Below are 26,143 nucleotides of genomic sequence, written 5' to 3'. Positions count from 1 at the left end.
TCTGACAATGCAATTCTGCCGCCTCTTGACCCTGAGACAGGGCCAACAAGGTCTTTTCAGCTTGATCCACAGAATTAGGTTCATCATATAACAATCCCAAGGCCTGAAAAAAGGAGTCTACATCAAGCAAAGCCGTATTCCCAGATTCCAGGGAAAATGCCCAATCCTGTGGGTCGCCACGCAGCAGGGAAATGACAATTTTTACTCGCTGAATGGAATCACCAGAGGATCGAGGTCTCAAAGCAAAAAACAGTTTACAGTTGTTTTTAAAACTCAAAAATTTGGACCTGTCACCAAAAAACAAATCAGGAGTAGGAATCTTTGGTTCTAAAACAGGAGTCTGAACAATAAAATCAGAAATACCCTGTACCCGAGCAGCAAGCTGGTCTACACGAGAAGCTAATTCCTGAACATTCATGCTAGCACAAGGCTCTTCAGCCACCCAGAGATAAAGAGGGAGGAGAAGACAAAGTAGAGTGAAGAAAAAAAAATGGCTCAAGACCTTTCTTCCCTTCTTCTGAGATGCATTTATGTTGTGAACTCTGCTCTTGGGTTCCCTCCAGTGATTGTAGGTGGGAATGCAGTTGTCTCTGAGTCACAGTCCTGGCCAGGTGTATCTGCTAATTGATGTTCTGACTGGGATATTTAAATGTGCAGGATTCATTAGCCCTTGCCAGTTGTCAATGTTTCTTTGGAAGTATTGGATCTCTGCCTGGCCTCACTGTTGTGAATTCTGTGGCAGAGCTCCCTCCTGTGGTCACAAGTGGTACTTCGGCTGATTCTCTCTGTGAGCTTCTGTTGGTGGAGGGAAGTGGTACTGCGGCTTCTGAGTTTCCTCCCTCAGGTGATCTGGTGAGGTCGTTAGGTGCTTCTCTACTTAACTCCACCTAATGCTTTGATCCTGGCTTCCTGTCAATGTTCCAGTGTTGGACTTGCTTTTCCCTGGATCATTCCTGTGGCCTGCTGCTCTGCATAGCTAAGTTCTTCTTTGCTATTTTGCTTGCTATTTTTTCTGTCCAGTTTGTCTAATTTGTTGCTGGAAGCTCTGGGACGCAAAGGGTGTACCTCCGTGCCGTTAGTTCGGTACGGAGGGTCTTTTTGCCCCCTTTGCGTGGTTTTCTTTAGGGTTTTGTGTAGACCGCAAAGTTACCTTTTTCTATCCTCGATCTGTTAAGAAAGTCGGGCCTCACTTTGCTGAATCTATTTCATCTCTACGTTTGTCTTTTCATCTTAACTCACAGTCATTATATGTGGGGGGCTGCCTTTTCCTTTGGGGTATTTCTCTGAGGCAAGGTAGGCTTATTTTCTATCTTCAGGCTAGTTAGTTTCTCAGGCTGTGCCGAGTTGCATAGGCAGAGTTAGGCGCAATCCACGGCTGCCTCTAGTGTTGTTTGGAGAGGATTAGGGATTGCGGTCTGCAGAGTTCCCACGTCTCAGAGCTCGTTCTATGATTTTGGGTTATTGTCAGATCACTGTATGTGCTCTGACCGCTATGTCCATTGTAGTACTGAATTGCCTTTCATAACAGTACAGGAAGCCAAAAGTACTAATGATTCTCAATAGAGGGAAAAAAGAAGTTCTGAGACCATTTTTTTTTCTTTGCATTGTGTTTTGCCTTTTTTTTCCCCTAGACATTTGGGTGGTTCAGTACACAGGTGTAGCGATGGACATTAGAAGTCTGTCTTCATTTGTGGATCAGCTCTCGGCAAGAGTACAAAAGATTCAAGACACTATTGATCAGAAAGCTATGTTGGAACCAAGAATTCCTATTCCTGATTTGTTTTTTGGAGATAGAACTAAGTTTCTGAGTTTCAAAAATAATTGTAAATTATTTCTGGCCTTGAAACCTCGCTCCTCTGGTGATCCAGTTCAACAGGTTTTGATTGTTATTTCTTTTTTGCGCGGCGACCCTCAGGACTGGGCATTTTCTCTTGCGCCAGGAGATCCTGCATTGAGTAATATCGATGCATTTTTCCTGGCGCTCGGATTGCTGTACGATGAACCTAATTCAGTGGATCAGGCAGAGAAAAATTTGCTGGCTCTTTGTCAGGGTCAGGATGAGATAGAGGTATATTGTCAGAAATTTAGAAAGTGGTCCGTGCTCACTCAATGGAATGAATCTGCGCTGGCAGCTATGTTCAGAAAGGGTCTCTCTGAAGCCCTTAAGGATGTCATGATGGGATTTCCTATGCCTGCTGGTTTGAATGAGTCTATGTCTTTGGCCATTCAGATCGGTCGACGTTTGCGTGAGCGTAAATCTGTGCACCATTTGGCGGTATTACCTGAGCTTAAACCTGAGCCTATGCAGTGCGATAGGACTTTGACCAGAGTTAAACGGCAAGAACACAGACGTCTGAATGGACTGTGTTTCTACTGTGGTGATTCCACTCATGCTATCTCTGATTGTCCTAAGCGCACTAAGCGGTTCGCTAGGTCTGCCACCATTGGTACGGTACAGTCAAAATTTCTTCTGTCCGTTACCTTGATCTGCTCTTTGTCATCGTATTCTGTCATGGCATTTGTGGATTCAGGCGCTGCCCTGAATTTGATGGACTTGGAGTATGCTAAGCGTTGTGGGTTTCTCTTAGAGCCCTTGCAGTGTCCTATTCCATTGAGAGGAATTGATGCCACGCCTTTGGCCAAGAATAAGCCTCAATACTGGACCCAGCTGACCATGTGCATGGCTCCTGCACATCAGGAGGTTATTCGCTTTCTGGTGTTGCATAATCTGCATGATGTGGTCGTGTTGGGGTTGCCATGGCTACAAGCCCATAATCCAGTATTAGATTGGAAATCCATGTCGGTGTCCAGCTGGGGTTGTCAGGGGGTACATGGTGATGTTCCATTTCTGTCTATTTCGTCATCCACCCCTTCTGAGGTTCCAGAGTTCTTGTCTGATTATCGGGATGTATTTGATGAGCCCAAGTCCGATGCCCTACCTCCGCATAGGGATTGTGATTGTGCTATCAATTTGATTCCTGGTAGTAAATTCCCAAAAGGTCGACTGTTTAATTTATCCGTGCCTGAGCACGCCGCTATGCGCAGTTATGTGAAGGAATCCCTGGAGAAGGGGCATATTCGCCCGTCATCGTCACCATTAGGAGCAGGGTTCTTTTTTTGTAGCCAAGAAGGATGGTTCGCTGGGACCTTGTATAGATTACCGCCTTCTAAATAAGATCACGGTTAAATTTCAGTACCCCTTGCCATTGTTATCTGATTTGTTTGCTCGGATTAAGGGGGCTAGTTGGTTCACCAAGATAGATCTTCGTGGTGCGTATAATCTGGTGCGAATCAGGCGAGGAGATGAATGGAAAACTGCATTTAATACGCCCGAGGGTCATTTTGAGTATCTAGTGATGTCATTCGGACTTGCCAATGCTCCATCAGTGTTTCAGTCCTTTATGCATGACATCTTCCGAGAGTACCTGGATAAATTCCTGATTGTGTACTTGGATGACATTTTGATCTTCTCGGATGATTGGGAGTCTCATGTGAAGCAGGTCAGAACAGTTTTTCAGGTCCTGCGTGCTAATTCTTTGTTTGTGAAGGGATCAAAGTGTCTCTTTGGTGTGCAGAAGGTTTCATTTTTGGGGTTTATCTTTTCCCCTTCTACTATCGAGATGGATCCTGTTAAGGTCCAAGCCATCCATGATTGGACTCAGCCGACATCTCTGAAAAGTCTGCAAAAGTTCCTGGGCTTTGCTAATTTTTATCGTCGCTTCATCTGCAATTTTTCTAGTATTGCCAAACCATTGACCGATTTGACCAAGAAGGGTGCTGATTTGGTTAATTGGTCTTCTGCTGCTGTGGAAGCTTTTCAAGACTTGAAGCGTCGTTTTTCTTCTGCCCCTGTGTTGTGTCAACCAGATGTTTCTCTTCCGTTCCAGGTCGAGGTTGATGCTTCTGAGATTGGAGCAGGGGCTGTTTTGTCGCAGAGAGGTTCTGATTGCTCAGTAATGAAACCATGCGCTTTTTTTTCCAGGAAGTTTTCGCCTGCTGAGCGAAATTATGATGTGGGCAACCGAGAGTTGCTGGCCATGAAGTGGGCATTCGAGGAGTGGCGTCATTGGCTTGAAGGAGCTAAGCATCGCGTGGTGGTATTGACTGATCATAAGAACTTGACTTATCTTGAGTCTGCTAAGCGGTTGAATCCTAGACAGGCTCGTTGGTCGCTGTTTTTTGCCCGTTTTGACTTTGTGATTTCGTACCTTCCGGGCTCTAAAAATGTGAAGGCGGATGCTCTGTCTAGGAGTTTTGTGCCCGACTCTCCGGGTTTGTCTGAGCCGGCGGGTATCCTCAAGGAAGGAGTAATTGTGTCTGCCATCTCCCCTGATTTGCGGCGGGTGCTGCAAAAATTTCAGGCTAATAAACCTGATCGTTGTCCAGCGGAGAGACTGTTTGTCCCTGATAGGTGGACCAATAAAGTTATCTCTGAGGTTCATTGTTCGGTGTTGGCTGGTCATCCTGGAATCTTTGGCACCAGAGAGTTGGTGGCTAGATCCTTTTGGTGGCCGTCTCTGTCGCGGGATGTGCGTGTTTTTGTGCAGTCCTGTGGGATTTGTGCTCGGGCTAAGCCCTGCTGTTCTCGTGCCAGTGGGTTGCTTTTGCCCTTGCCGGTCTCGAAGAGGCCTTGGACACATATCTCTATGGATTTTATTTCTGATCTTCCCGTTTCTCAAGGGATGTCAGTCATTTGGGTGGTCTGTGATCGCTTTTCTAAGATGGTCCATTTGGTACCCTTGTCTAAATTACCTTCCTCCTCTGATTTGGTGCCATTGTTCTTCCAGCATGTGGTTCGTTTGCATGGCATTCCGGAGAATATCGTTTCTGACAGAGGTTCCCAGTTTGTTTCGAGGTTTTGGCGAGCCTTGTGGTAGGATGGGCATTGACTTGTCTTTTTCCTCGGCTTTCCATCCTCAGACTAATGGCCAGACCGAACGAACCAATCAGACCTTGGAAACATATCTGAGATGCTTTGTTTCTGCCGATCAGGATGACTGTGTGTCCTTTTTGCCTTTGGCTGAGTTTGCCCTTAATAATCGGGCCAGCTCGGCTACCTTGGTTTCGCCATTTTTCTGCAATTCTGGGTTCCATCCTCGTTTCTCTTCAGGACAGGTTGAGTCTTCGGACTGTCCTGGTGTGGATACTGTGGTGGACAGGTTGCAGCAGATTTGGACTCATGTAGTGGACAATTTGACCTTGTCCCAGGAGAAGGCTCAACGTTTCGCTAATCGCAGACGCCGTGTGGGTCCCCGACTTCGTATTGGGGATCTGGTTTGGTTATCTTCTCGTCATATTCCTATGAAGGTTTCCTCTCCTAAGTTTAAACCTCGTTTCATTGGTCCGTATAGGATTTCTGAGGTTCTTAATCCTGTGTCTTTTCGTCTGACCCTTCCAGATTCTTTTTCCATACATAACGTATTCCATAGGTCATTGTTGCGGAGATACGTGGCACCTATGGTTCCATCTGTTGATCCTCCTGCCCCGGTTTTGGTGGAGGGGGAATTGGAGTATATTGTGGAGAAGATTTTGGATTCTCGTGTTTCTAGACGGAAACTCCAGTATCTGGTTAAATGGAAGGGTTATGCTCAGGAAGATAATTCCTGGGTTTTTGCCTCTGATGTCCATGCTCCCGATCTTGTTCGTGCCTTTCATGTGGCTCATCCTGGTCGGCCTGGGGGCTCTGGTGAGGGTTCGGTGACCCCTCCTCAAGGGGGGGGTACTGTTGTGAATTCTGTGGCAGAGCTCCCTCCTGTGGTCACAAGTGGTACTTCGGCTGATTCTCTCTGTGAGCTTCTGTTGGTGGAGGGAAGTGGTACTGCGGCTTCTGAGTTTCCTCCCTCAGGTGATCTGGTGAGGTCGTTAGGTGCTTCTTTACTTAACTCCACCTAATGCTTTGATCCTGGCTTCCTGCCAATGTTCCAGTGTTGGACTTGCTTTTCCCTGGATCATTCCTGTGGCCTGCTGCTCTGCATAGCTAAGTTCTTCTTTGCTATTTTGTTTGCTATTTTTTCTGTCCAGCTTGTCTAATTTGTTGCTGGAAGCTCTGGGACGCAAAGGGTGTACCTCCGTGCCGTTAGTTCGGTACGGAGGGTCTTTTTGCCCCCTTTGCGTGGTTTTCTTTAGGGTTTTGTGTAGACCGCAAAGTTACCTTTTTCTATCCTCGATCTGTTAAGAAAGTCGGGCCTCACTTTGCTGAATCTATTTCATCTCTACGTTTGTCTTTTCATCTTAACTCACAGTCATTATATGTGGGGGGCTGCCTTTTCCTTTGGGGTATTTCTCTGAGGCAAGGTAGGCTTATTTTCTATCTTCAGGCTAGTTAGTTTCTCAGGCTGTGCCGAGTTGCATAGGCAGAGTTAGGCGCAATCCACGGCTGCCTCTAGTGTTGTTTGGAGAGGATTAGGGATTGCGGTCTGCAGAGTTCCCACGTCTCAGAGCTCGTTCTATGATTTTGGGTATTGTCAGATCACTGTATGTGCTCTGACCGCTATGTCCATTGTAGTACTGAATTGCCTTTCATAACACCTCACCTCCTTAGCTGCCAGTTCAGCAAAGATAAGTGTCTGTTTCTTTTTCTGAAGCACACTTGCTGTGTGCTTATTTTCAGTGCTGATCTTTTGTTTCTATTTGTCCAGCTTAGACTGTGTCAGTTGTTTTTCTCAGTCTGGTTGGATTCTCTGGAGTTGCAGTTATACTCTCCACTAGGGTTGAGCGAAACGGGTCAAACATTTTCAAAAGTCGCCGACTTTTGGCGAAGTCGAGTTTCATGAAACCCGATCCGACCCCTGTGCGTGGTCAGCCATGCGGTACGCGACTTTAGCGCCAAAGTCGCGGTTCAATGACGCGAAAAGCGCCATTTCTCAGCCAATGAAGGTAAACGCAGAGTGTGGGCAGCGTGATGACATAGGTCCTGGTCCCCACCATCTTAGAGAAGGGCATTGCAGTGATTGGCTTGCTGTCTGCGGCGTCACAGGGGCTATAAAGGGGAGTTCCCGCCGACCGCCATGTTACTGCTGCTGATCTGAGCTTAGGGAGAGGTTGCTGCCGCTTCGTCAGAAGCAGGGATAGCGTTAGGCAGGGTCCATTAACCACAAAACCGCTTGTGCTGTAGCGATTTCCACTGCCCAACACCACCTTCGGTGTGCAGGGACAGTGGAAGCTCCTTTTTTTTTTTTTTTTCCTCAGCGCTGTAGCTCATTGGGCTGCCCTAGAAGGCTCCCTGATAGCTGCATTGCTGTGTGTACGCCGCTGTGCAAAGCAACTGCTTTTTTCAAAGCACAAATCCTCTTGTTCCTTCCTTTCTGCACAGCTATCTTGTTTGTTTGTCCACACTTTTTATTTAATTTGTGCATCAGTCCACTCCTTATTGCTGCCTGCCATACCTGGCTGAGATTACTGCAGGGAGATAGTAATTGAAGGACAGTTCCTTTTTTTTTTTTTTTTTTTTTTGTGGGAGATTAAGATTGACATTTCTGCTAGAGTGCCATCTCTGTCTGTGTCATCTCTCACTCAGTGGGCCATAGAAAGCCTATTTATTTTTTTGCTTGATTTGGGTTCCAAAATCTACCAGAAAAAATCACAACATCAATCAGTGGGAGAAAAATATTGGCCTCAGGGCTTGTGTGCCACTCCTTACTCCTGTGTGTGCCATCTCTCACTCAGTGGGCCATAGAAAGCCTATTAATTTTTTTGCTTGATTTGGGTTCTAAATTCTACCTGAAAAAATCAATAAATCAATCAGTGGGAGATTAATATTGGCCTTTGGGCTTGTGTGCCAGTCCTAAGCGTGCCATCTCTCTCTCTCTCAGATAGTGGGCCATAGAAAGCCTATTTTTTTATTATTTTATTGGGTTTATAAATTTTCCCTGGAAAAAAAAAAAAAGTGGGAGATTAATATTGGCCTCTGGGCTTGTGTGCCAGTTCTGAGCGTGCCATCTCTCTCACAAATAGTGGGCCATAGAAAGCCTATTTATTTTTTTGGTTGATTTGGGTTCATAATTCTACCTGAAAAAATCAATCAATCAATCAATCAGTGGGAGATTAATATTGGCCTTTGGGCTTGTGTGCCAGTCCTAAGCGTGCCATCTCTCTCTCTCAGATAGTGGGCCATAGAAAGCCTATTTATTATTATTTTTTTTATTGGGTTTATAAATTTTCCCTGGAAAAAAAAAAAAGTGGGAGATTAATATTGGCCTCTGGGCTTGTGTGCCAGTCCTGAGCGTGCCATCTCTCTCACAAATAGTGGGCCATAGAAAGCCTATTTATTTTTTGGGTTGATTTGGGTTCCTAAATCTACCTGAAAAAATCAATCAATCAATCAGTGGGAGAAAAATATTGGCCTCAGGGCTTGTGTGCCACTCCTTACTCCTGTGTGTGCCATCTCTCACTCAGTGGGCCATAGAAAGCCTATTAATTTTTTTACTTGATTTGGGTTCCAAAATCTACCTGAAAAAAATCACTAAATCAATCAGTGGGAGATTAATATTGGCCTCTGGGCTTGTGTGCCACTCCTGACTCCTGTGTGCGTCATCTGTCACTCAGTGGGCCCTAGAAAGCCTATTTTTTGTTTTATTTGTTTGCTAAATTCTCCCTGAAACAATCATTTTATTTTCTTTGGTTTCTAAATTATTCCTGAAAAAAATCATTTTTTTTGTATTTTTTTTTCTCTCAAGTCTCCCTGAAAAAAAAAAAAAAATCTGTGGGAGATTCATATTGCCCCTTCTGCTTGTGTGCCAGTCTTGACTCCTGGGTGTGCCATCTCTCTCTCTCTCCCCAATTGTGGGCCATAGAAAGCCTATTAATTTTTTTGCTTGATTTGTGTTCCAAAATCTACCGACAAAAATCACTAAATCAATCAGTGGGAGATTAATATTGGCCTCTGGGCTTGTGTGCCACTCCTGACTCCTGTGTGCGTCATCTGTCACTCAGTGGGCCCTAGAAAGCCTATTTTTTGTTTTATTTGTTTTCTAAATTCTCCCTGAAACAATCATTTTATTTTCTTTGGTTTCTAAATTATTCCTGAAAAAAAATCATTTTTTTGGTATTTTTTTTTCTCTCAAGTCTCCCTGAAAAAAAAAAAAAAAAAAAATCTGTGGGAGATTCATATTGCCCCTTCTGCTTGTGTGCCAGTCTTGACTCCTGGGTGTGCCATCTCTATCTCTCTCCCCAATTGTGGGCCATAGAAAGCCTATTAATTTTTTTGCTTGATTTGGGTTCCAAAATCTACCTGAAAAAAATCACTAAATCAATCAGTGGGAGATTAATATTGGCCTCTGGGCTTGTGTGCCACTCCTGACTCCTGTGTGCGTCATCTGTCACTCAGTGGGCCCTAGAAAGCCTATTTTTTGTTTTATTTGTTTTCTAAATTCTCCCTGAAACAATCATTTTATTTTCTTTGGTTTCTAAATTATTCCTGAAAAAAATCATTTTTTTGGTATTTTTTTTTCTCTCAAGTCTCCCTGAAAAAAAAAAAAAATAAAAAATCTGTGGGAGATTCATATTGCCCCTTCTGCTTGTGTGCCAGTCTTGACTCCTGGGTGTGCCATCTCTCTCTCTCTCCCCAATTGTGGGCCATAGAAAGCCTATTAATTTTTTTGCTTGATTTGGGTTCCAAAATCTACCTGAAAAAAATCACTAAATCAATCAGTGGGAGATTAATATTGGCCTCTGGGCTTGTGTGCCACTCCTGACTCCTGTGTGCGTCATCTGTCACTCAGTGGGCCCTAGAAAGCCTATTTTTTGTTTTATTTGTTTTCTAAATTCTCCCTGAAACAATCATTTTATTTTCTTTGGTTTCTAAATTATTCCTGAAAAAAATCATTTTTTTGGTATTTTTTTTTCTCTCAAGTCTCCCTGAAAAAAAAAAAAAAAAAAAATCTGTGGGAGATTCATATTGCCCCTTCTGCTTGTGTGCCAGTCTTGACTCCTGGGTGTGCCATCTCTCTCTCTCTCCCCAATTGTGGGCCATAGAAAGCCTATTAATTTTTTTGCTTGATTTGTGTTCCAAAATCTACCGAAAAAAATCACTAAATCAATCAGTGGGAGATTAATATTGGCCTCTGGGCTTGTGTGCCACTTCTGACTCCTGTGTGCGTCATCTGTCACTCAGTGGGCCCTAGAAAGCCTATTTTTTGTTTTATTTGTTTTCTAAATTCTCCCTGAAACAATCATTTTATTTTCTATGGTTTCTAAATTATTCCTGAAAAAAATCATTTTTTTGGTATTTTTTTTTCTCTCAAGTCTCCCTAAAAAAAAAAAAAAAAAAAAAAAATTATTGGGAGATTCATATTGCCCCTTCTGCTTGTGTGCCAGTCTTGACTCCTGGGTGTGCCATCTCTCTCTCTCTCCCCAATTGTGGGCCATAGAAAGCCTATTAATTTTTTTGCTTGATTTGTGTTCCAAAATCTACCGAAAAAAATCACTAAATCAATCAGTGGGAGATTAATATTGGCCTCTGGGCTTGTGTGCCACTCCTGACTCCTGTGTGCGTCATCTGTCACTCAGTGGGCCCTAGAAAGCCTATTTTTTGTTTTATTTGTTTTCTAAATTCTCCCTGATACAATCATTTTATTTTCTTTGGTTTCTAAATTATTCCTGAAAAAAATCATTTTTTTGGTATTTTTTTTTCTCTCAAGTCTCCCTGAAAAAAAAAAAAAAAAAAAAATCTGTGGGAGATTCATATTGCCCCTTCTGCTTGTGTGCCAGTCTTGACTCCTGGGTGTGCCATCTCTCTCTCTCTCCCCAATTGTGGGCCATAGAAAGCCTATTAATTTTTTTGCTTGATTTGGGTTCCAAAATCTACCTGAAAAAAATCACTAAATCAATCAGTGGGAGATTAATATTGGCCTCTGGGCTTGTGTGCCACTCCTGACTCCTGTGTGCGTCATCTGTCACTCAGTGGGCCCTAGAAAGCCTATTTTTTGTTTTATTTGTTTTCTAAATTCTCCCTGAAACAATCATTTTATTTTCTTTGGTTTCTAAATTATTCCTGAAAAAAATCATTTTTTTGGTATTTTTTTTTCTCTCAAGTCTCCCTGAAAAAAAAAAAAAAAAAAAAATCTGTGGGAGATTCATATTGCCCCTTCTGCTTGTGTGCCAGTCTTGACTCCTGGGTGTGCCATCTCTCTCTCTCTCCCCAATTGTGGGCCATAGAAAGCCTATTAATTTTTTTGCTTGATTTGGGTTCCAAAATCTACCTGAAAAAAATCACTAAATCAATCAGTGGGAGATTAATATTGGCCTCTGGGCTTGTGTGCCACTCCTGACTCCTGTGTGCGTCATCTGTCACTCAGTGGGCCCTAGAAAACCTATTTTTTGTTTTATTTGTTTTCTAAATTCTCCCTGAAACAATCATTTTATTTTCTTTGGTTTCTAAATTATTCCTGAAAAAAATCATTTTTTTGGTATTTTTTTTTCTCTCAAGTCTCCCTGAAAAAAAAAAAAAAAAAAAATCTGTGGGAGATTCATATTGCCCCTTCTGCTTGTGTGCCAGTCTTGACTCCTGGGTGTGCCATCTCTCTCTCTCTCCCCAATTGTGGGCCATAGAAAGCCTATTAATTTTTTTGCTTGATTTGGGTTCCAAAATCTACCAAAAAAAATAACTAAATCAATCGGTGGGAGATTAATATTGGCCTCTGGGCTTGTGTGCCACTCCTGACTCCTGTGTGCGTCCTCTCTCACTCAGTGGGCCCTACAAAGCCTTTTTTTTTTTTTTTTTTTCCTAAATTCTCCCTGAAACAATCATTTCATTTTATTTGTTTTATAAATTCTTCTGTAAAAAATAATTTTTTTTTAATTTTTTTTTTCTGAAGTCTCCCTTTTAAAAAAAACAAACACAAATCAGTGGGAGATAAATATTTACATTTGCGCTTCAGTGACAGTCCTGCGTGTGTGCCATCTCATTTGTTGCCAACAACAACAGAGTGTGTAACATTGTGGCTGATTTTCGCTGTGGTCTCACCCACCTGTAAAGGGGTAGCTAAATCATACTGAAGTTATAGCTCACCGTGTAAGTTGTGTGACAGCAACAAATACCGTTCGTTTGTTAACGTTTTTAAAACAATGAGGAAGTCTGGTGGAAGAGGTCGTGGCCGGGGGCGTTCATTGTCAGCTGGTAATGAGGGTAGTGGTAGTGGTGGAGCATCAGCTGGTCGTGGGAAAAAAAATATTGCACCTAAGTCTGGAGCTGTGGAGCCAGGTTCGTCGTCTGGCTACACAAGGCCTCGAACGCTCCCTTTTCTGGGAGTAGGAAAACCGCTTTTAAAGCCGGAGCAGCAAGAGCAAGTTTTGGCTTATCTTGCTGACTCAGCCTCTAGCTCTTTTGCCTCCTCTCGTGAAACTGGTAAATGTCAAAGCAGCGCGTCGTTAGTGGATGTTCACGGTCAGGGACAAGTCGCTTCCTTGTCCTCTTCAGCAAAAACAACAACAGAGAAGAATGCAGCAGGCGACACAACGGGTTACTCCATGGAGCTCTTTACACATACCGTCCCTGGCTTAGAAAGTGAAGCAGTTAACAGTCCATGCCCATTACAAGTTGAATCTGACATGGAGTGCACTGATGCACAGCCACAGCCAGACTACTATCCTGGTCCTTTGACTCAGACCACAACATTGCCATCGCAGGGTGCTGATCAAGAATCAGACCCTGATGAGACTATGTTGCCCCATCACGAACGCTATACCACCGACCGCCACGGTGACACAGACGAAGTTGCACACGAGCTACAAGAAGAGGTAATAGATGACCCTGTTCTTGACCCCGATTGGCAACCATTGGGGGAACAGGGTGCAGGCGGCAGCAGTTCTGAAGCGGAGGAGGAGGGGCCGCAGCAGGCATCAACATTGCAACAGGTTCCATCTGCCGGGCCCGTATCTTGCCCAAAACGCGTGGCAAAGCTAAAACCTGTTGGAGGACAGCGTGGCCATCCGGTTAAAGCTCAGTCTGCAATGCCTGAAAAGGTATCCGATGCTAGAAAGAGTGCAGTCTGGCATTTTTTTAAACAACATCCAATTGATCAGCGCAAAGTCATCTGTCAAAAATGTTCAACTACCTTAAGCAGAGGACAGAATCTGAAAAGTCTCAATACAAGTTGCATGCATAGACATTTAACCACCATGCATTTGCAAGCCTGGACTAACTACCAAACGTCCCTTAAGGTTGTAGCACCCTTGGCCAATGAAGCTATTCAGCAACGCAACATCCCTTCCGGCAGTGTAGGGCCACCATTTTCCGCACCACCTGCAGTATCTGTGCAGGTTTCTTTGCCAGGCCAAAGCCGTCAGGGTCAGGGAATCACCAGTTTCGTAGTAGGAAACACTGCATCTAGGGCACCGGTGGCAACAATACCATCTCCCACCGTCTCTCAGTCTGCCATGTCCACCGGCACCCCCGCTAGTTCCACGATCTCCAGCTCTCCAGTCCAGCTCACCCTACATGAGACTATGGTTAGAAAAAGGAAGTACTTAGCCTCGCATCCGCGTACACAGGGTTTGAACGCACACATAGCTAGACTAATCTCGTTAGAGATTATGCCCTACCGGTTAGTTGAAAGCGAAGCTTTCAAAGCCCTGATGGACTACGCTGTACCACGCTACGAGCTACCCAGTCGACACTTTTTTTCCAGAAAAGCCATCCCAGCCCTCCACCAGCATGTTAAAGAGCGCATCGTCCATGCACTCAGGCAATATGTGAACACAAAGGTGCACCTGACAACAGATGCATGGACCAGTAGGCATGGCCAGGGACGTTACGTGTCCATCACGGCACACTAGTTAAATGTGGTGGATGCAGGGTCCACAGGGGACAGCAAGTTTGGGACAGTTCTGCCTAGCCCACGGTCTAGGAAACAATTGGCTGTAGCCGTTCGCACCCCCTCCTCCTCCTCTTCGTCCTCCTGCAGAAGCGAGAGCTCGTCCACAGACCGCAGTCGCACAACCACTCCATCCGCAGCTGCCACTGTTGCACACCAGGTCTCCAATTATGGGGCAGCTACTGGCAAACGTCAGCAGGCTGTATTGGCTATGAAGTGTTTGGGCGACAACAGACACACCGCGGAAGTTCTGTCCGAGTTCTTGCAGAAAGAAACGCAGTCGTGGCTGGGCACTGTAGATCTTGAGGCAGGCAAGGTAGTGAGTGATAACGGAAGGAATTTCATGGCTGCCATCTCCCTTTCCCAACTGAAACACATTCCTTGCCTGGCTCACACCTTAAACCTGGTGGTGCAGTGCTTCCTGAAAAGTTATCCGGGGTTATCCGACCTGCTCCTCAAAGTGCGTGGACTTTGCTCACATATCCGCCGTTCCCCCGTACACTCCAGCCGTATGCAGACCTATCAGCGTTCTTTGAACCTTCCCCAGCATCGCCTAATCATAGACGTTGCAACAAGGTGGAACTCAACACTGCACATGCTTCAGAGACTGTGTGAACAGAGGCGGGCTGTTATGTTTTTGTGGGAGGATACACATACACGGGCAGGCAGTAGGATGGCAGACATGGAGTTGTCAGGTGTGCAGTGGTCGAAGATTCAAGACATGTGTCAAGTCCTTCAGTGTTTTGAGGAATGCACACGGCTGGTTAGTGCAGACAACGCCATAATAAGCATGAGCATCCCCCTAATGCGTCTGCTGATGCAAAGTTTGACGCACATAAAGGATCAGGCGTCTGCAGCTGAGGAAGAGGAAAGCCTTGATGACAGTCAGCCATTGTCTGGCCAGGGCAGTGTACAGGACGAGGTAGCGGGCGAGGAGGAGGAGGAGGACGAGGAGGATGATGGGGATGATTATATTTTTAATGAGGAAGCTTTTCCGGGGCCACTGGAAATTGGTGGCGCGGCAAGGCCGGGTTCTGGTTTTTTGAGGGACACAAGTGACGTGGATTTGCCTGAAACTGCCCCTCAACCAAGCACAACCGCAGATTTGAGAACTGGAACTTTGGCCCACATGGCGGATTATGCCTTACGTATCCTCAAAAGGGACACACGCATAACTAAAATGATGAATGATGACGATTACTGGTTGGCCTGCCTCCTTGATCCTCGCTATAAAGGCAAATTGCAAAATATAATGCCACATGAGAACTTGGAACTAATATTAGCAACCAAACAATCAACTCTTGTTGACCGTTTGCTTCTGGCATTCCCTGCACACAGCGCCCGTGATCGTTCTCACACGAGCTGCAGGGGCCAGCAGACCAGAGGAGTTAGAGGGGCAGAAATCAGAAGTGGCGTTGGCCAGAGGGGTTTTCTGACCAGGTTGTGGAGTGATTTTGCTATGACCGCAGACAGGACAGGTACTGCAGCATCAATTCAAAGTGACAGGAGACAACATTTGTCCAGTATGGTTACAAACTATTTTTCATCCCTTATCGATGTTCTCCCTCAACCGTCATTCCCATTTGATTACTGGGCATCAAAATTAGACACCTGGCCAGAATTGGCAGAATATGCATTGCAGGAGCTTGCTTGCCCGGCAGCTAGTGTCCTATCAGAAAGAGTATTCAGTGCTGCAGGTTCAATACTAACAGAAAAAAGGACTCGTCTGGCTACCCAAAATGTAGATGATCTAACCTTCATTAAAATGAACCACAACTGGATTTCGAAATTTTTTGCCCCACCTTGCCCGGCTGACACCTAGCTTTCCTATGAAAAGGTCTTGCCTGTGGACTATTCTGAATGCCTTTTCCAATCTCGTAATTTTCAGCACCTGATTGTCCAGCATACGACATGTTTACACCTCACTAAATGGCCAAACTCCCCACACGGGGCCATGGTATCGACACTTGGCGACAGCACCCGTGAGAGTGCAGTTTGTCTGAAGAGGTGGGTGAGCCCGCTTTTGGTCGACGGCACTGCCACTGGGTCCCTCCTAGTAGAATAAAGTGTCTCTGGCGGTGGTGGTGCGCACCCAACGTCAGACACACCGTTGTAATATGAGGGGCCCTGGGCCTGTACCGCCGGCCACAAGACAGTTTCCCCCCACCCCAGCTCAAACAGTGCTCTACCACTTGCAAAATTATCTCACAGCTCCACCAATGTTTAGTCTATGCGCTGACATCCTTCAATGCCTGCCACTGACAATACCATTGTATTGACATTTTTGTTATGTTAGGCCTTCGATGCCTGTCTGTGGTCACTCCTTCCACTAGGCCTCCACTGACCACACCACTGCTGTCCGTGTACCCCTGGAACCAATTTAAAATTGCCTACAGCCATGTGTTATTATTTTAGGCCTTCGATGCCTGTCTGCGGTCCATTCTTTCAACTACTACTACACTGACCAGGTCACTGCTGCCCGTGTACCCCTGGAACCAATTTAAAATTGCCTACAGCCATGTGTTATTATTTTAGGCCTTCGATGCCTGTCTGCGGTCACTCCTTCCACTAGGCCTCCACTGACCACACCACTGCTGCCCGTGTACCCTTGGAACCAATTTAAAATTGCCTACAGCCAGCCCAATTTTTTTATTTTAGGCCTTCGATGCCTGTCTGCAGTCCATTCTTTCAACTACTACTACACTGACCAGGTCACTGCTGCCCGTGTACCCCTGGAACCAATTTAAAATTGCCTACAGCCATGTGTTATTATTTTAGGCCTTCGATGCCTGTCTGCGGTCACTCCTTCCACTAGGCCTCCACTGACCACACCACTGCTGCCCGTGTACCCCTGGAACCAATTTAAAATTGCCTACAGCCATGTGTTATTATTTTAGGCCTTCGATGCCTGTCTGCGGTCACTCCTTCCACTAGGCCTCCACTGACCACACCACTGCTGTCCGTGTACCCCTGGAACCAATTTAAAATTGCCTACAGCCATGTGTTATTATTTTAGGCCTTCGATGCCTGTCTGCGGTCCATTCTTTCAACTACTACTACACTGACCAGGTCACTGCTGCCCGTGTACCCCTGGAACCAATTTAAAATTGCCTACAGCCATGTGTTATTATTTTAGGCCTTCGATGCCTGTCTGCGGTCACTCCTTCCACTAGGCCTCCACTGACCACACCACTGCTGCCCGTGTACCCCTGGAACCAATTTAAAATTGCCTACAGCCAGCCCAATTTTTTTATTTTAGGCCTTCGATGCCTGTCTGCAGTCCATTCTTTCAACTACTACTACACTGACCAGGTCACTGCTGCCCGTGTACCCCTGGAACCAATTTAAAATTGCCTACAGCCATGTGTTATTATTTTAGGCCTTCGATGCCTGTCTGCGGTCACTCCTTCCACTAGGCCTCCACTGACCACACCACTGCTGCCCGTGTACCCCTGGAACCAATTTAAAATTGCCTACAGCCATGTGTTATTATTTTAGGCCTTCGATGCCTGTCTGCGGTCACTCCTTCCACTAGGCCTCCACTGACCACACCACTGCTGTCCGTGTACCCCTGGAACCAATTTAAAATTGCCTACATCCATGTGTTATTATTTTAGGCCTTCGATGCCTGTCTGCGGTCCATTCTTTCAACTACTACTACACTGACCAGGTCACTGCTGCCCGTGTACCCCTGGAACCAATTTAAAATTGCCTACAGCCATGTGTTATTATTTTAGGCCTTCGATGCCTGTCTGCGGTCACTCCTTCCACTAGGCCTCCACTGACCACACCACTGCTGTCCGTGTACCCCTGGAACCAATTTAAAATTGCCTACAGCCATGTGTTATTATTTTAGGCCTTCGATGCCTGTCTGCGGTCCATTCTTTCAACTACTACTACACTGACCAGGTCACTGCTGCCCGTGTACCCCTGGAACCAATTTAAAATTGCCTACAGCCATGTGTTATTATTTTAGGCCTTCGATGCCTGTCTGCGGTCACTCCTTCCACTAGGCCTCCACTGACCACACCACTGCTGCCCGTGTACCCCTGGAACCAACATCAGAAAATATAAAAATAAGTATTTTGCTTACAAAAAAGAAAATACTGGAGAGTTATCAAATGCAGACATTTTAACATTAAAAACAAACACACAACTAAAATCTGGTACAGTACTAAAAATGGCCACCAGCTACAATTACTTTCTCCTGCAAGTAGTTAACTGAAAGGTTTTTTAAATTGAAAACACACATATGGCATCCACCGAGTGTTGTCCTGTCGCGTCTTCTTTATATTATTGCCGAGAAGATGCAAAACAATGAAAATAATAAAATCATTAATTACCAAAATAATAGAGAAAGTCAACACCACATTGCAAATAAACATTCATTCCAAATAAAGAAGCAGGGCGCGTCCGAGGGTGAGTATATACCTAATAAGAATATAATCACCCTCGGACGCGCAATGCTTATTTCCAACAGCCTTCCTTCCTAAGAATCAGCCCTTCCGTGGTGTAGAGAGACGTTGTGTTACACTCCAAGGTGTTCCCCAGGTTGCCTTTCCTGAGCTTCGATCTTCCGGCTCTCGTTTAGTAGTTCTTGGAAACTACACTGCATTAGGCCTTCAAATTGGGTATGGGGTGTAGAGAGAGGGTGTGTTACACTCCAAGGTGTTCCCCAGGTTGCCTTTCCTGAGCTTCGATCTTCATGCTCTCGTTTAGTAGTTGTCGGAAACTACGCTGCATTAGGCCTACAAATTGGGTATGGGGTGTAGAGAGAGGGTTTGTTACACTCCAAGGTGTTCCCCAGGTTGCATTTCCTGAGCTTCGATCTTCCGGCTCTCGTTTAGTAGTTGTTGGAAACTACGCTGCATTAGGCCTTCAAATTGGGTATGGGGTGTAGCGAGAGGGTGTGTTACACTCCAAGGTGTTCCCCAGGTTGCCTTTCCTGAGCTTCGATCTTCCGGCTCTCGTTTAGTAGTTCTTGGAAACTACACTGCATTAGGCCTACAAATTGGGTATGGGGTGGAGAGAGATGGTGTGTTACACTCCAAGGTGTTCCCCAGGTTTCCTTGCCATTGCTTCGGTCTTCCGACTCTCGTTTAGTAGTTGTAGAAAAGTACACTGCATTAGGCCTACAAAATGGGTATGGGGTGGAGAGAGAGGGTGTGTTACACTCCAAGGTGTTCCCCAGGTTGCCTTTCCTGAGCTTCGATCTTCCGGCTCTCGTTTAGTAGTTCTTGGAAACTACACTGCATTAGGCCTTCAAATTGGGTATGGGGTGTAGAGAGAGGGTGTGCTACACTCCAAAGTGTTCCCCAGGTTGCCTTTCCTGAGCTTCGATCTTCCGGCTCTCGTTTAGTAGTTCTTGGAAACTACACTGCATTAGGCCTTCAAATTGGGTATGGGGTGTAGCGAGAGGGTGTGTTACACTCCAAGGTGTTCCCCAGGTTGCCTTTCCTGAGCTTCGATCTTCATGCTCTCGTTTAGTAGTTGTCGGAAACTACGCTGCATTAGGCCTACAAATTGGGTATGGGGTGTAGAGAGAGGGTTTGTTACACTCCAAGGTGTTCCCCAGGTTGCCTTTACTGAGCTTCGATCTTCCGGCTCTCGTTTAGTAGTTGTTGGAAACTACGCTGCATTAGGCCTTCAAATTGGGTATGGGGTGTAGCGAGAGGGTGTGTTACACTCCAAGGTGTTCCCCAGGTTGCCTTTCCTGAGCTTCGATCTTCCGGCTCTCGTTTAGTAGTTCTTGGAAACTACACTGCATTAGGCCTTCAAATTGGGTATGGGGTGTAGAGAGAGGGTGTGTTACACTCCAAGGTGTTCCCCAGGTTGCCTTTCCTGAGCTTCGATCTTCCGGCTCTCGTTTAGTAGTTCTTGGAAACTACACTGCATTAGGCCTACAAATTGGGTATGGGGTGGAGAGAGATGGTGTGTTACACTCCAAGGTGTTCCCCAGGTTTCCTTGCCATTGCTTCGGTCTTCCGACTCTCGTTTAGTAGTTGTAGAAAAGTACACTGCATTAGGCCTACAAATTTGGTATGGGGTGTAGAGAGATGGTGTGTTACACTCCAAGGTGTTCCCCAGGTTGCCTTTCCTGAGCTTCGATCTTCCGGCTCTCGTTTAGTAGTTCTTGGAAACTACACTGCATTAGGCCTTCAAATTGGGTATGGGGTGTAGAGAGAGGGTGTGTTACACTCCAAGGTGTTCCCCAGGTTGCCTTTCCTGAGCTTCGATCTTCATGCTCTCGTTTAGTAGTTGTCGGAAACTACGCTGCCTTAGGCCTACAAATTGGGTATGGGGTGTAGAGAGAGGGTTTGTTACACTCCAAGGTGTTCCCCAGGTTGCCTTTCCTGAGCTTCGATCTTCCGGCTCTCGTTTAGTAGTTGTTGGAAACTACGCTGCATTAGGCCTTCAAATTGGGTATGGGGTGTAGCGAGAGGGTGTGTTACACTCCAAGGTGTTCCCCAGGTTGCCTTTCCTGAGCTTCGATCTTCCGGCTCTCGTTTAGTAGTTCTTGGAAACTACACTGCATTAGGCCTACAAATTGGGTATGGGGTGGAGAGAGATGGTGTGTTACACTCCAAGGTGTTCCCCAGGTTTCCTTGCCATTGCTTCGGTCTTCCGACTCTCGTTTAGTAGTTGTAGAAAAGTACACTACATTAGGCCTACAAAATGGGTATGGGGTGGAGAGAGAGGGTGTGTTACACTCCAAGGTGTTCCCCAGGTTGCCTTTCCTGAGCTTCGATCTTCCGGCTCTCGTTTAGTAGTTCTTGGAAACTACACTGCATTAGGCCTTCAAATTGGGTATGGGGTGTAGAGAGAGGGTGTGCTACACTCCAAAGTGTTCCCCAGGTTGCCTTTCCTGAGCTTCGATCTTCCGGCTCTCGTTTAGTAGTTCTTGGAAACTACACTGCATTAGGCCTTCAAATTGGGTATGGGGTGTAGCGAGAGGGTGTGTTACACTCCAAGGTGTTCCCCAGGTTGCCTTTCCTGAGCTTCGATCTTCATGCTCTCGTTTAGTAGTTGTCGGAAACTACGCTGCATTAGGCCTACAAATTGGGTATGGGGTGTAGAGAGAGGGTTTGTTACACTCCAAGGTGTTCCCCAGGTTGCCTTTACTGAGCTTCGATCTTCCGGCTCTCGTTTAGTAGTTGTTGGAAACTACGCTGCATTAGGCCTTCAAATTGGGTATGGGGTGTAGCGAGAGGGTGTGTTACACTCCAAGGTGTTCCCCAGGTTGCCTTTCCTGAGCTTCGATCTTCCGGCTCTCGTTTAGTAGTTCTTGGAAACTACACTGCATTAGGCCTTCAAATTGGGTATGGGGTGTAGAGAGAGGGTGTGTTACACTCCAAGGTGTTCCCCAGGTTGCCTTTCCTGAGCTTCGATCTTCCGGCTCTCGTTTAGTAGTTCTTGGAAACTACACTGCATTAGGCCTACAAATTGGGTATGGGGTGGAGAGAGATGGTGTGTTACACTCCAAGGTGTTCCCCAGGTTTCCTTGCCATTGCTTCGGTCTTCCGACTCTCGTTTAGTAGTTGTAGAAAAGTACACTGCATTAGGCCTACAAAATGGGTATGGGGTGGAGAGAGAGGGTGTGTTACACTCCAAGGTGTTCCCCAGGTTGCCTTTCCTGAGCTTCGATCTTCCGGCTCTTGTTTAGTAGTTGTTGGAAACTACGCTGCATTAGGCCTTCAAATTGGGTATGGGGTGTACAGAGAGGGTGTGTTACACTCCAAGGTGTTCCCCAGGTTGCCTTTCCTGAGCTTCGATCTTCCGGCTCTCGTTTAGTAGTTGTTGGAAACTACGCTGCATTAGGCCTTCAAATTGGGTATGGGGTGTAGAGAGATGGTGTGTTCCACTCCAAGGTGTTCCCCAGGTTGCCTTTCCTGAGCTTCGATCTTCCGGCTCTCGTTTAGTAGTTCTTGGAAACTACACTGCATTAGGCCTTCAAATTGGGTATGGGGTGTAGAGAGAGGGTGTGTTACACTCCAAGGTGTTCCCCAGGTTGCCTTTCCTGAGCTTCGATCTTCATGCTCTCGTTTAGTAGTTGTCGGAAACTACGCTGCATTAGGCCTACAAATTGGGTATGGGGTGTAGAGAGAGGGTTTGTTACACTCCAAGGTGTTCCCCAGGTTGCCTTTCCTGAGCTTCGATCTTCCGGCTCTCGTTTAGTAGTTGTTGGAAACTACGCTGCATTAGGCCTTCAAATTGGGTATGGGGTGTAGCGAGAGGGTGTGTTACACTCCAAGGTGTTCCCCAGGTTGCCTTTCCTGAGCTTCGATCTTCCGGCTCTCGTTTAGTAGTTCTTGGAAACTACACTGCATTAGGCCTTCAAATTGGGTATGGGGTGTAGAGAGAGGGTGTGTTACACTCCAAGGTGTTCCCCAGGTTGCCTTTCCTGAGCTTCGATCTTCCGGCTCTCGTTTAGTAGTTCTTGGAAACTACACTGCATTAGGCCTACAAATTGGGTATGGGGTGGAGAGAGATGGTGTGTTACACTCCAAGGTGTTCCCCAGGTTTCCTTGCCATTGCTTCGGTCTTCCGACTCTCGTTTAGTAGTTGTAGAAAAGTACACTGCATTAGGCCTACAAAATGGGTATGGGGTGGAGAGAGATGGTGTGTTACACTCCAAGGTGTTCCCCAGGTTGCCTTTCCTGAGCTTCTATCTTCAGGCTCTCATTAAATTGTGGTTAAATGGAACAACTGCATTTGGCGTACTAGTTGGTTTGGGGCCTACTATCGGTGTCTGCCACTCCTTGCTGTTCTCCTGGTTTCCTGTCCTGAAATTCCATTTTCAGGCTCTCGTTAAGTAGTTGTTAATGTTAGACTGCATTTGGCCTACTAGTTGGGTTGGGGCCTACTATCGGTGTCTGCCACTCCTTGCTGTTCTCCTCCACTGAACAAAGCTGTGCCGCCTGTTTACTACGGTTGCCAATTTTGAACTGCATTTCGACTACTTACTGATTTGGCCCTACTCTCTGTGTCAGCCTCTCATTCCAGTTGTCCTCCACTGCAATGCCCCCTGGTTATTCCTGTGTTACCAATTTTGAACTGCATTTAGCCCACTTTATTCTTTGGGCCTATATCTGTGTTTCCACTTCATCGTGCCCATTGCCCAGCCAGTGATAGATGAGTCTGCTGGTACATTGACCCATAATGCAACATTCCCCGTGCATGCTACACAACAACATTGTGACCCTGCTGAAAGTCAGGTTGCTCTTCCCGCATACCATACCACCTTACACGGGGACAAAGAGGAAGGTGCAGATGAAAGTGCAGGTTCCTTCATCAGGTGGGGGGAGGAATACTAGTTGGCGACGTCACTGGCACAGGGCCTCTCATAGTACGCAAAAGTGTTGCTGCCGGTGGGAGGCGCCCCCGCCGTGCAAACACACCGCTGTACTTTGAGGGGCCCTGTGCCAGTGCCAATGCCAAAAAGTGGGCCCCCCCTGCTTGCTCAGGATCACAGCACTTGCAAAGTTGAAATACTTACCTCTCCCTGCTCCACTGCCGTGACGTGGTCCAGATTTCCTGGGCCCACTAATTACTTGAACCAGCCCTACCCCACACAACTTTAGCCAAATGACCCCCAATTTCAAATGCCTTCCAATTATTATAAGGTAAATTACGCTTGACAAGCTTCATTAAGAAGAATGGATGGTTTTGACATTAAAATGGGCACTCTAGGTGTTTTCCTGGCCCCCACTCACTGCCGACTATGCTGCCCCATTGACTTGCATTGGGTTTCGTGTTTCGGTCGATCCCGACTTTACGTCATAATCGGCCGATTTCACTCGACCCGACTTTTGAGATAGTCGGGTTTCGCGAAACCCGGCTCGACTCTAAAAAGGTCAAGGTCGCTCAACTCTACTCTCCACATCTTTAGTTAGGTGGTGGAGTTTTGTATTTTCTGCTGTGGATATTTTTGTAGTATTTTTATGCTGACCGCTTAGTATCCTGTCCTGTCCTTTTCTATTTAGCTAGAAGTGGCCTCCTTTGCTAAGCCTGTTTTCTGCCTGCGTGTGTCTTTTCCTCTCCAACTCACAGTCATTATTTGTGGGGGGCTGCCTATCCTTTGGGGGTCTACTCTGAGGTAAGATAGTTTTTCTATTTCCATCTTTAGGGGTATTTAGTCCTCCGGCTGTGTCGAGGTGTCTAGGTTTTGTTAGGCACACCCCATGGCTACTTCTAGTTGCAGTGATAAGATCAGGGTTTGCAGTCAGTATAAGTTACCACCTACTCCAGTGAAGGTTTTCATGCTGCTCCAAGGCCACCTGATCATAACACATTTAACTCATTATTGGCCAGTTGTACTGTTATGATCAGGTGACCTTGGAGCAGCATGAAAACTTTCACTGGAGTAGGTGGTAACTATACTGACTGCAAACCCTGATCTTATCACCGCAACTAGAAGTAGCCGTGGGGTGTGCCTAGCAAAACCTAAACACCTCGACACAGCCGGAGGACTAAATACCCCTATAGATGGAAATAGGAATTTCTACCTTGCCTCAGAGCAGAACCCCAAAGGATAGGCAGCCCCCCACAAATATTGACTGTGAGTAGTAGAGGAAAAGACACACGCAGGCAGAAAACAGGATTTAGCAAATGAGGCACACACTAGCTAAATAGGAAAAGATAGGACAGGATACTAAGCAGTCAGTATTAAAAATTCTTCCAAAAATATCCACAGCAGAAAATACAAAAACTCCACCATCTATCTAAAGATGTGGAGTGTATATCTGCATCTCCAGAGAATCCAACAAGACCGAGAAAACACTGACACATTCTAAGCTGGACAAGAGAAAAACAAATGAATAGCACAAAATATAAGCATACTGCATGTGTGCCACAGAAACAAAAACCAGACACTTATCTTTGCTGAATTGACAGCAGAGCAGGAGAAGCCAGAAAGTGATCCAACACTTCAGAAGAAACATTGACAACTGGCAAGGACTAATGAATCCTGCACACCTAAATATCCGAGTCAGAACTGCAATCAGTAGATACACCTGGCCAGGACTGTGACTCAGAGACAAATGCATTCCCACCTACAACCACTGGAGGGAACCCAAGAGCAGAATTCACAACAGAGAACATTGATAAGGGAGGAAAAGTAGTTCGTAACCATACTGGACAAATGCTGTCTCCTGTCACTTTGAATCGATGCAGCACTACCTGTCGTGTCAGCGGTCATTGCAAAATCACTCCATAACCTGGTCATAAGACCCCTTTGTCCAACGCCACTTCTGATTTGTGAACCTCTAACACCTCTGCCATGTTGCCCCCTATGGCTTGTGTGAGAACCATCACCGCCGCTGTGTGCTGGGAATGCCTGAACCAAATGGTCTACAAGAGTTGCTTGTTTGGTAGCCAATATTTGCTCAAGGTTCTCATGTGGCATGATATTTTGTAATTTTCCTTTATATCGTGTATCCAGGAGGCAGGCCAACCAGTAATCGTCATCGGCCATCATTTTTATAATGCGGGGGTCCCTTTTTAGGATACACAAGGCATACTCAGCCATGTGGGCAGATGTTCCATGTGCCAATTCACTGCTTGTGCTGGGTTGAGGAGCATTTTCTTGCAAATCAACATCACTTGTGTCCCACAAAAACCCTGTACCTGACTTTGAAACGCCACCAGTTTCTATTGCCCCCTGAGAAGCATCCTCCTCCCATAAATATTCATCCCCATCATCCTTCTCCTCTTCGTCCGCCACCTTGTCCTGGAGAGTTCCCTGAGCAGACAATGGCTGACTGTCATCAAGGCTTCCCTCCTCCTCAGCTGCAGATGCCAGCTCCTTAATGTGCATCAAACTTTGCATCAGCAGACGCATTAGGGGGATGCTCATGCTTATTATGGCATCATCTGCACTTACCAGCCGTGTACATTCCTCAAAACACTGAAGGACTTGACAGAGGTCTTGGAGCTTCGACCACTGCACACCAGACAACTCCATGTCTGCCATCCAACTGCCTGCCCATGTTTGTGTATCCTCCCACAAATTAATTACAGCACGCCTCTGTTTGCACAGCCTCTGAAACATATGCAGTGTGGAGTTCCACCTTGTTGCAACGTCGATTATTAGGCGGTGCTGGGGAAAATTCAGCGATCGCTGATGGTTCAGCATACAGCTGGAGTGTAAGGGGCGTCCAGTGAATGTGCGAGCAAAGTCTTCGCACCTTCCGGAGCAGGGCTGGTAACTCCGGATAATTTTTGAGGAAGCACTGCAACACCAGGTTCAGGGTGTGAGCCAGGCAAGGTATGTGTTTAAGCTCTGAAAGGGCTATGGCAGCCATAAAATTCCTTCCGTTATCACTGATGTTGTG

Source organism: Ranitomeya imitator, chromosome 2 (genome assembly GCF_032444005.1).
Source record: "Ranitomeya imitator isolate aRanImi1 chromosome 2, aRanImi1.pri, whole genome shotgun sequence".
In the NCBI taxonomy this organism is placed as follows: domain Eukaryota; kingdom Metazoa; phylum Chordata; class Amphibia; order Anura; family Dendrobatidae; genus Ranitomeya; species Ranitomeya imitator.
Note: the sequence above shows the minus strand (reverse complement) of the source record.